At 29.1% G+C, this 12268-nt stretch overlaps 1 pseudogene; it reads left to right on the forward strand.

Moving 5' to 3' along the window:
* Positions 1-1150: 1150 nt before the first annotated feature.
* On the forward strand, positions 1151-8483 carry LOC111299982 (amino acid permease 3-like; annotated as a pseudogene).
* Positions 8484-12268: the final 3785 nt, after the last annotated feature.

Here is a 12268-nt window from a genome sequence, read left to right on the forward strand (position 1 = left end):
CTTTCATAAAGGCTTAATTTAACAAAATAACTCGACGTAAGAGCTCGAACCCAGCTCAATCGAAAAAACTCGAATTTACAAAATAACTTTGTAAAGGCTTAACTTAACAAAATAGCTCGACGTAAGAGTTTTATCAAAAGAGCTTGAACTCAATTCAGCCAAAAAAGCTCAACCTAACCAAATTTCATTGATAAAGTAACAGTTTTGTCACATTTTCTTAACAAAAGATTAGCTCGACCTAAGAGCTCATGTCGATTAAAAATTTCAGCTTTACCTAATTACTTAGTTAGGTAAAAAAACTAACTATAACAAAAATTGACTTCAAAGAAATTCACTTTGATAAATTTTTTTTTAATAAAGCTTCATTCAACAAAATTATCTTTGCAAGAGTTCAGATTCATCAAATTCACCTCAATAAAAATTATTTCGGCATAAATTCATTTCAATAAAAATCACCTTGGCATATTTTTTTCAATGTAAATCGCCTTACACAAATTCACTTCAATGTATATAAATTCTCTCAACACAAATAAATTTAAAATTTCATTATAAAATTTATTAAATGTCACATCGATTATTGAATAACTAATTTAAACGAGCTAAATGCCTCGGATCAGCCGTTACAACTGTTCCTTTCTTCACTTACAGGTTTACCTGGTACTCAAAGTCTTGATCCCGTCCCTTCAACTATCAGTCCATTGATTAAGTAGTGGACCTGGAACAAAAACTTCACGAAAAGGAAAATACATTAATTATATTCTTCTTTAAATATCACCTTGATCCGCAACATTCGAATTTCATAATCTGAAAAAGAGAAAGATGCAAAAAACGCATAGTATTAGTTATGTCATATTGAGTTTTTAACCTACTCTCTGTCTTTTTCTTTTTTTTCTGTTAGTATTAGTTGCAGCTGCACCATTCTTACCAACCCATGGAAGTTATATATACTCACTCACATTCTCATTTCTTTAATCTTACAAATTTAATTCAGCTGCGGATTCTCTTTTGTTCTTAGTTTTCCATCTCCTAGAAGTCCTTGGTCTCAATCTATTTGTGCTGTTGTGACTATTGAGAGGTGGTTACACTAACAGTCCTTAAATTCTGCTTCTTTGGCATAACAAATTTTGATTGGTTTCTTTGTTTAACAGAGATGGGAGAGAACGGTGCTGGAGTGAACGATCTCCACGACGATAAAGTTTTTGACCTCTCTATTGATGCGCTTCCACAAGGCGGCTCCAAATGCCTTGATGATGATGGCCATCTTAAGCGAACTGATTAGTTCAAGGAAGTTTTATGACAACATTCCTTTGGTTTTTTGTTGCTTTTGTTACTTTTGTTGAAAAGTAAATTCACTTGGAATTCTACATTTCTACTTGATATAAAGTTCAATAGAATTCTACTCTTATGTTACTGATTTTCCTGTTCCAGGAACTGTATGGACCGCAAGTGCTTATATTATTACAGCAGAGATTGGTTCTGGTGTCCTGTCCCTGGCTTGGGCCACAGCTCAGCTTGGATGGATCGCTGGTCCAGCAGTGATGTTTTTGTTCTCTTTTGTAACTTACTACACCTCTACTCTTCTTGCTGCCTGTTACCGCTCTGGCGATCCTGTCACTGGCAGGAGAAACTATACTTACATGGACGCTGTCCGATCAAATCTTGGTAAATTCACTTAACCTTTCTATTGCATTAGCAAATGGCATCGTTCTAAATCTTTTGCACTTAATAATATCTTATTTTTCTGTTACTTTTCAGGTGGGGTTAAAATCAAAACATGTGGGTGGGTTCAATACTTGAACCTTTTTGGAGTTGCTATTGGATACACGATTGCATCATCGATTAGCATGATGTGAGTTTGATTTAATAAAAGAATCGTATTACTCGTATTTGCTCGGTTTACAAGGTCAACTTTTTTGGATGTTCAATCATTGCACACTCAATTATCACATCACCTCATTATAGAATTAGCTCGTCTATTATATCCACTAACATCCCATTTAAATATCATTTCATAATTGAATACTTTGATTCTAATTTACTTAAGATTATTAAATGTAACTCACACTTACCTAAAATCATTAAATATAGTTCATAATAACCTATGCAGAGCTTTCTCGAGCTCTACATAAATTCATCATCAATTGTTAATTATCTCATCTAAGTCATCGCCTTTAATCTCATATATATATATATATATATATATATATATATATATATGGTAAATAGGAAGTCCAAGTATGTAAAACTTAAGCATTTACCCTCAAGTAGCTTCTTTAACACACTTCACCTTCTTCCTCTCCAAACCCTAAATATATTACTAACTTGAGCATAGAAGTACATTAAGACGAACCAACTTTGATGCCCTTGACCATACTTTTTGGTTGCAGGTCCAAAACACCTCACCTTCAACCTTCATCCAGCTCCTCTCTGGTTAAAACACTTTAAAACACCATCAACAAATCCCATGATGTAAACATCTCATTTTGTCCAAAATTTTTATGATATTATTGGGCTTTGAATTTTAATTTGATATTGGGTTTTAATTATGAAATTAAATTTTAAAGCCAAATAAAAGAGCTCAAAAATTTTATTCATTATTCTTTTCATATTGAAATAACAAATTGAAGATTGGAAAGCTTGATTCGTGATCTTTTTGAAAGATTTAAATGAAATCATACAAAGCTTGGATTTGACAATACTTGGACATTAATGTAATGCAAAAAACAAAGGACATTGAAAGAAATCAAGAATCATATTTTGAAAGATTTGGTTTTCTTTAAAATTTTCCTCAAAGCTTTAGGATTTAATTCAAGAATAAAATGAGTTCATGGGAGCTCAAAGGAGAATCAACAAAGGTAATAAGCAATTTTGCATAATAATTAGCCTTAATCAAACATTGATAAAAATAAATAAAGTAATCAAGCATACATAGGGTAAAGAAAATTGGCAAAAAAATTATGGTGTTTCAAGTTAGAAATCTTGTGGTTTTAAAAAAGAAACAATTGGCAGACAAGGTGAAAGCAGAGAAAGAGCAAAACAACAACAAGCAACAATTCAAATGTTAACAAAGCCCTGATACAAACAATCGAATCAACAAGTCAACCTAAAACCCAAAGTCTAGAAAATCAAGCAATAATAGGAATTAATCGAGAACACCCAGACACAAGCAAGAATAGAGAACTTCAACAAGCAAAAACAGAGTTAGCAACCTTAAAAAGCCTATAGGTAAACCAAAATCTAGACAAGAAACAAATCCAACACAACAATTCAACAAGGTAGAAAAACAATCAAAACAAGCAAGCCCAAAATAGAGGTAAAATGTAGAAGTAAAGAGGGATTCAAAAGAAGGTTTTGGTAGTAAATTTTGAAAGATTTGGTATTAATTTTGTGAGATTTTTGTCCAAGAAAGGCATCACAAAACAATCAACAATTGACTCAATTCATCAACAATCAATAATAGTTCAATCAAGTACAAAGAAAATTAATAAGGAATCAACAGTTAATCTTATAGATTCGAAAACAGAAGCAAACATAAAAGAAAACAAGTTAGAACTCCAATTTAGCAAATAGCCTCCCATAACTTGAAAAACCTAGATTTGATCCCTAAAATACATTGAAACTAGCAAAAATTTCATTCCCAGAAGCATAACCCAAACCTAAAAAGTCAAAACTATAATTCAGCAACACCAAGAAACAGATCCATAATCAAAGCAACACAAACAACTTAAACAGTTAGACACAACAACACAAAGCAATAGAAACCTAGGATTAAGCCAGCAAGCATTAACAATTAGCAACTCAATACAATCAATCCAATAGACCATATAACACAAGCAAAAAACATTGTCAATGGAATCGCCCGAAAGCAAAGTTAATTTTTTGGGTCTTTGGTTTAGCTTGGTTTGAGATTTTTTTCTTTTTTTTGGGTTTTAATCTTTGTAAAACAAGATGATTGATTTTGGGTTACCAACAACAAAAATGGTGGCTTAAATAGTGGCTGAGCTTAGGTAAGGCTTTTTAAGAACCCTTAGCAAAGCTTAGGGTAACCTTAAATATAATAAATTTACATAGATGATTAATCATACCTAGATAAAAAAGATTAGTGATAAATCTATATTTTTGTATCTAATGGATAGGTTCTCAAATTTAAACATTATGACACATGATATTTGTTTTTCTTGTTTAATTGTTTTGCATTTGTTCGAGCTAATAGTTTTTTTTTTTTTTTTGTTCTTTTTAAAGTTTTGATATAACAGGACTAATAAAAAATCTAATTGCTTCTATACTAGTGGTGGCAACAACAATGCCATACAAATGGCAACCTTTATATGATTGCTTTTGGAATTGCAGTAATAATTTTCTCTCAAAGCCCTGACTTTGATCAATTATGGTGGCTTTCCATTGTTGCTATTGTCATTGTCATAACGGTTTTGAAGCTGCTAGACAAATTTGAAAAAAATAAAAAAGAGTCATCACTGATCTTTTTTAGTTATGTGCAATTAGCCACATATTAAAATTTACATTTTTAATAAAGTCTTAAAATTAATTAAAATTTACTAAAAAGATAATTTTTGGGTTTATGAAAACAGTTTGGGTTTTTGAATCAATTATGCATGAGGAAGGATTAGTACCCCCATAATACCCAATAAAAAAGTATCAATTAATTATGTGTTATCGTTTAATTTTGATAAAAAAAGATCTTAATTTTGGTATTTACAATTAATTTTCTTAATTTTCTTTATTGTAATAATAACATATTTTTATTTTTAGTTGTTTGCTTGAAAAATAAATAAAACATTGCATATTGAAATATTCTTTAAAATATTCTAATACTTGACAATATTCAAAGGAATTTTGTTACCTAAGGATTTCCTAAAAATTACTACTTAGACGTTTTAAGAATCCTATCATTGACGGCTCGTATTTGTTTTCCAAGAATTAGGTGCATGCAATGCAAATGACAAAATATTAATGTTCATATTTTATTTTTCTTTTTTAATTAATAATATTTTTTGTTAGTTTTTTTTTATAACTTTTTTTTAGGAAAAAGAAAATTTTTATTGTATTGAAAATTTTTACAAATACTCCAATTAGCTAGTAGTATTAAAAAATACTAAATGTTCAAATTGGGATTAAAAGTTTGTGCGATTACTCAATTCAAGACTAAACGTTTTAATTTGTTTCAATAAGGATTAAATATTATCAAATATTTACAATTAAGGATAAATTTGGATGAAATATGTGCGTGTGAAACATGCACCATTAATTTTAATAAAACTAATAATTAAATGAAAAATGCCATGTGTCACTTTTTAGTGGTTAGTATTATTTTAAATAAAAAATTAAAAATAATCCTAAAATTGAGATTTATTTTTTTATAAAAAAATAAAAAAATTCGTTTCATTCTTTTTAATTATTTTAAATACATTTTAAAAATAAAAAGTAAGAAAAAAAATTCAAAGGTTTGGTTTTTTTACATAATAATTAAAATTTCAATTATTCAATATTAATCTATACAAAAAAAAAAAATCACCAATCCATATTATAATACCCATGAAATTTAAAAACCCACAACTAAACCAAGAAATTTTTGTTTGATTTCAAAATCCAAAATTTTTTCCCTACTATTGAAACCAAAAAATTTTTGTTTGTTTGATTTCAAAAACCTAAATCCTTTCCCTACTGTTTGAATCAAGAATTTTTTGTTTGATTTTGAAAACCCACTTCCCCTATTTTCGCTTTTAAACCCCCTTATATTGGAACTTGATTTTTTCAACTACAGGCCTCTCACTTATGTGTTTCACCATATTATTTTCCTTTTCAAACAGAGGACTACACCAGCATCTTTATTATACTTTGCCTCAAACTCTTCAAGGAATTACCTGAAAAGAAGGATAAATAGTGAAGCCAAGTTTTAACTTTTTTCCATAATCTATAAAATAGCATTCCAAAAGCAATGAGCCTAAATCAAAACTAGTTCCACCACCAACAGCATTACATACCAAAAATCCTTACAAACCAGTGCGGTTGTCAGCCAATTTTCTTTGCCCTCTATATAAGAATTCACTCGATATATGCCTCTGCAAGAACAAAACTATAGGAGCTTTCGTAGAAAAACAAGAGTTAAAAGGAGAAAAATATGAAGCTAGGACAAAAAACATCTAGAAAGAAAAAAGAAAAAAAATTGTTTTGTTCTTATAAAACTAGTGTTTTTATGATTTTATTATTTTTTTGAGTTTTGGGTATAAATCAATGTCAGTTTAAAACTTTTGGGTATAAATCAGTGTTAGTATAAAACTAAACCATGCAAATAAACCACGCGTAGGAGACACTCACAAATTTTCATCCAAATTTATCCTTAATTATAAATGTTCAATAACGTTTAATCTTTATTCACATAAATTAAAACGTTTCGTCCTAAATTAAACAATCAGGCAAACATTTAATCACAAATTAAACATTTAGCCATTAAAAGAAAATCTTTTCACTTATATGTTTCTTAGGCCTCACTACTCAAACAACATTGAGATGTCATCGTCGAGTAAAGTTTTTTTTTTCATTTTTATTTTATTTTTTCATAAACATTTGTTTATCTATTTCTCTCTTTTTCATTTTATCATTTTTTTGAAGAAACAAAAAAAAAAATTTATCACATTAAATATTCCAATATGCTAATAGTATTTTTTTAAAAATTTTTTCTTATAAATTTTTAGGTATTACTACTCATAGTACCTTAAAATCTCATTATGAATTTTTTTTTTAATTCTTGGTTCACCCTAAAATTTATATAAAAATACATTATCTATAAGTTCATTTATTTCCTAAAATGTATACTTTTATACATATTTTATATTTTTATTTCTTAAAAAAATTATTTAAATTAAAAAATGATAATCTTTGTATTGAAAATAAATTTTAAATATTTTAATAATTTGATAATTTTTAAAAGTTCTTTTTCATCTAAAAAATATTTGAGAATCACCACTCAAAACTTTTTGAAATCCTATCATCTAAAATTTATATTTATTTTATTCATCATAAAACTTCATACAAAAATATATATGTCCATGAACTATTTTATTTCTTAAAATTATCTTCACAAAGTAAAACTTAAAAAAAAAAAAATTAACGTGCATGCATACAAAAACGAGTAAATGAACATAAATGATGAAATGGACTAAAAGATTTAGTAATTATACTTCATTAAACCTTGGGTTGAGCCCTAAAACAGGGGTCCAAAAAATGGCCCAAAGCCAAGTCCGCGACAAATGGGCTAGAGCAAATCAATGGGTCACAGGCCAAGTCAAAAGGCACAGGATCGCTTGTCTGGTTCGGGCAATAGGGTTAGGTTGACCCGCTTCTCTTTTTGTTTTTTTTTTTTGTTACAACAGATAAACCTTTTTTTTTTTTTTTATAAAATCATTTCCATCTTCTTTCTGAAAAAAAAACCTCCTTGCTCTTAAAGAAAACAACCCCCCCCCCCTTTAGATAATCAGAGTCCGATTCCGATGGCGAACCGGCGACGAACTGCCGCCACCCGTGCTACAGCCAACAAGGCTGTTTCCTCTTTTTTTATTTTTGCTTTTTCTCCTCCTCCCCTTCCTCCATTCTCTTCTCCTATTTTCCTTCGCCGTACATCAAGCCTCCAAAATTCCCTTTCTCTTTTTTTTTTTTGGTTTTTGGCTTCCTCTTATGGCAATGGCACTGAGGTTTCTCCCCTCTGGGAGAACTGTGATTTTTTATTTTGAACTTTTTGTATGATTTTCAAAAAGAAACAAGGGATTCTTTTGTTTGGGGTTTGAGGCTAGAAATTTTGGTTTTTTCTTTTTGTGGTGTCTTTTTTTATTGACGGTGGGGATGAATCTCAAGTGGTTTTATTGGTTTTTTTTTTTTTTTTTTTGTGGTCTAGGGGTTCGAATGGTGGGTGGCTCGGGTTTTATTTGAGCCGGATTTGTGAAGGGTGTTGGGGTCGGTCCGGGCGAGTTTTTGGCTGGGGTTGACGCGGCAATGGGTACAGTCTTGGCTGGGGTTGGTGTGGCAATTGGTGGGGTCTTGGCTGGGTTGGTGGCTTGGGTACCAGCGAAGGGGAATGGGGTGTTTTTGGTCTTGGTGAGGGCTGGGTGCTGGTAGGTATGCAGCTCTCTGGTTTTGGGGACTCGTTCGGCTAGCCGGGGTCTAGGGGCTATGACCGGGGGTTGTGCTGAGAGGCGCGGGGCTTGGTGCGTGCAGCGAGGCATGGGGATTGAGCTGGGTTCTAGTAGGGATGCGGCTCTCTGGTTATGGGGACTGATTTGGTTGGTCGGGGTCCAGGGGCTGTGACTGGAGGTTGTGCTGGAAGGCGTGGAGCTTGCTGCATGCAGGGAGGCGTGGGGCGTGGTGTGTGCAGGTTCGGTTCTGGTACTAGGAAAGGGCTGGTGCTTGGGGGTGGTGCTAACAGGGGCTGTGTATGTGTGCGTATAGGGGCTGTGTACGTGTGCGTGTAGGGACTGTGATAGTGATTTTTTTGTTAGAGATTGGAGGATTGAAAATTTTTTTGTTTTTCTCTTGGAATTCTTGCTTGTCGTTTCAAGATTGATCCCCCTTTTTTGCATTGAATTCATCTCTATATCTATGAATTTTTGGGTTGTTGCTGAACCATATAGGACATAGGCATTCAATATTTTTCAGAACTGTAGTAATAAAGCTGTTGTATCTGAAGCAAATTAAAAAAAAACTTTGGCTGCTTGTGGCGTAGAGTGGAAAAAGAAGCTCATGTACTGCCGGCCTCTTCAGTTTGTCTCTTTCTTTTTTCTTTTTTTTTTAATTTTAATTAATTAAAATAATTACTTTTAAATAAAATTACATTGGACCTTCAAAATTAAATCCAACTCACATCAAATTTTAGGTCTTTAAACTTAAATAATCAAAATTTGAATCAATTCAAATTAAATTGATTTGAAAATGATTAATTTGAAATAAACTTAAATAATTTAATTTAATTAAATCTAATTAAATTAACATAATTTAAAATGTTAAAATCAAATTTTAAAAAATAAAACAAATTCAAGTTGATTCCACTAAAATTAGGTGCTAATAATCAAGTCCTTCATTTAATAATTGCACTTGGTTTTGAAATTGCTAAATTAGCAAATATTAATAATTTCCTTTATTTCATTCTTTTTTTTTTTTTCTCTTTTAAATCGATTTCTAATTTAAGTGTCGGAGTACAAACACTAAAACCCCCTTCACCCTTTGTCAATAATCACTATCTTTTTCTCTCTTGTGTTTTTAGGGTTTTGACTTCCTCAGATAGTTTAGCACAAACATTTGGTGTGTCAAGTAAAGACTAATTTTCATCCAACAAAGTTAAAATGCCTAAAAGAAAAGAGAAACTGCTACTAGGATAGAAATCCAGATCAATTAGCCAAATTTCAGATCGACGTGCCACAATATTCCCTACCATAGAACAATTTGAAGCTTTTACCCAACAATTCCAATCCCTAAAAGAAATGATAGAAAACTTGACCACAAACTTTAAAGGCACCAAACCTAATAAATCCCAAAAACCCACCTATGCAAAAGCTGCCAACCTATGATAACACATCAACATTGTCGACATCAGATGAGCATGAAACACTAATAACCTATTATCCACGCACACCTCAATACAAGCAACTACCCAAAAGTCCAAACAAACCACTTCAAAATCATAGTCTAACAGAGATTTAGAGGCTTGGATGGAAACTATGGAAAAAAAGCTGAAAAACAAAGCCCTCACCTTTGACGACGATCTAAGGTTTTGAAAAGCTCATATTAATACACAATAAACAATTTTATCATCAAATAAAAATACAAATATAATAAGATTAAAACTTATAAGAAATAAAGCAATTATACGAGGTTTGTTTGCTTATTATTGTAAAAACAATTGCACATATAATTTATGTTGATAAATAAATTTATTAAAAATAATCATAATTAAGTCAGTATGTTTATATTTTTTCTATTTTTTGCTTTTCAAATTTTTTTTAATTGATTTACTAACTATATATATATAAACAATTATATCGGGTTTGTTTCTTTATTGTTGTTAAAATAATTGCACATGTTGATAAATAAATTTAGTAAAGATAATCATAATTCAGTCATTAAAATATATTTTTTATTTTCTATTTTTTGCCTTTCAATTTTTTGTTTTAATTGATTTACTAACTATATATGTATGTTAATGATTTATTGTTTGTATGTTTTACAAGTTGATCATTTGACCAATGATAACATAATTAAATATTTTTAGTCACTTAAAATATTTTTTTCATATATATTATTCTTCTAACTTAGTATGACCTCTATAATTAATTTTTTTTTATATCTTTTCCTCTAGAATTTTATACTTGTTATTCTCATAAACAAAAACTAATATCAAATTAAATACAAATCAATTGTACACATTCTAACAACAATTAGCACCATGTGAATGATTTATTTAACACTTTGAACAATTAGCAAAAAAACGAGATGAAAGATTAATTGATTATACATAGCTTTATCTTCTCTGTATGATAAACAATGTTAGTGCTATTTGATATTTCAATTAAAAATATATAAATATATTGATTTCAAATTTTTTAGGATTCATATGAAACTTTTTTATTAGAAAAAAATTGTATAATATTTTTTAGGGTTCGTATTAGGGCTTATTTAAATAAAATTATAAAGTTTAAAAGCTTTTTTTTTTTTTTAATTTTAGTCATGCTTCATTTTCTTTATTATATCAGTTGATGAATTGTCACATTATATCTAAATATTTAAGGTTACCATATTAGATAATATTGTTCAAAAGTATTGAAATTAATCAAATTAATTATCATTATTACATTTAATATAAAAATATTATTATAAATTACAATTTAACTAAATTTAAAAGTGATTAAAGAGCATTCATTAGTAAAATTTATTTGATAAATTTTTATTTAATTGTGTATCTTATATTTCAATTATTTTGAATTTTGATTTTTCATAATTTTGAGTAGGTTTTAAACTTAGGATCAATAGTCAACTAAATTAAGCTAAGTTTTATCATCTACTTCTATTTATAGTATATTTAAGAGTTAATGTCATAAATGACTCTTAAATTATAATAAAATATTTAATGTAGTACATGAACTTTAAAAATTTCCATTATGGTACCTGAATTATAAATATATTAACTAACTTGGTACTCGCTCCTAATGTAGTTAGTTTCAAATGATAATAAGTAAGGGGAAAACAATTCTCCAAGTACTATATTAGTTAATAGATTAATAATTCAGGTATTACATTAGAAATTTTTAAAGTTTAGATACCACATTAATTATTTTACTATAGTTTCATGCAAATGTAGTGCATGTATATAATTAGTCAATTATTCACTACACTCAATTTAGTGCAAATTGAACGTTTTGAACATTCACAACATTAACCTTGTGCTCAATTATTCACTTATGCTTGTCTTTATTTAAAAAGATGAATTCAAATTATCTTAAATCTAAATAAAAAATAAAACATACTCAATTACTTATAATTGTAATTTCACTTTAAAAATATTATTTAAAATTAATTAACTAATTCAACCACAAAAGAGAATAAAAACAAGACATTGAAAATGAAAGAAAAAAATTTTAAATAAAGAACTTTTAAATTGTTATGGAAAATAAACAAGAATATTGTATTCAGATTGGGTTACTATTTTAATTCAAATTTTGGTTATGCTAAAATCATTTCAAGTTTTAAAAAACTACTAAGTTGTTGACTTTTGGAAATAAATTGAAATCGAGTTAAGTTAGTTTATTTTTATAATTGTCATAACATTTTATGTTGGAAGAACCTACCCATTAGATACAAATATCATGGAATTGCTACTAATCTTTTTTATCTATGTATGATTGGTCACCTATGTGAATCTATTCTTTTTAAGGTTGTCCTAAGTATAAATTAAGGGTCTTTAAAAGAAATAGGTTCTGGTCTACATTATCAAAACTAAGGTTTAGGAGTTGGTTACGTATAGGGAATGTATTAGTATCCCTTTACACCCAAAATTGGTACCAAATTAATTATGTGTTACCTTCACTAAGTCTCATCAAAGATAGTTTTATTGTGCAAATAAATTAACTCCAGTCCTTTTATTTATTTACAAAATATGATGATACAAAAATTCTATCAAAATATCAAGCAATCATATAATAAATATTAAATTATACCATGCAAAAATTATCATGCAAATATAATATTATAAAATCATACCAAATAT

The sequence above is a fragment of the Durio zibethinus genome, chromosome 3, assembly GCF_047325235.1.
Source record: "Durio zibethinus cultivar Kanyao isolate XHJ-2024 chromosome 3, ASM4732523v1, whole genome shotgun sequence".
Classification (NCBI taxonomy): Eukaryota; Viridiplantae; Streptophyta; class Magnoliopsida; order Malvales; family Malvaceae; genus Durio; species Durio zibethinus.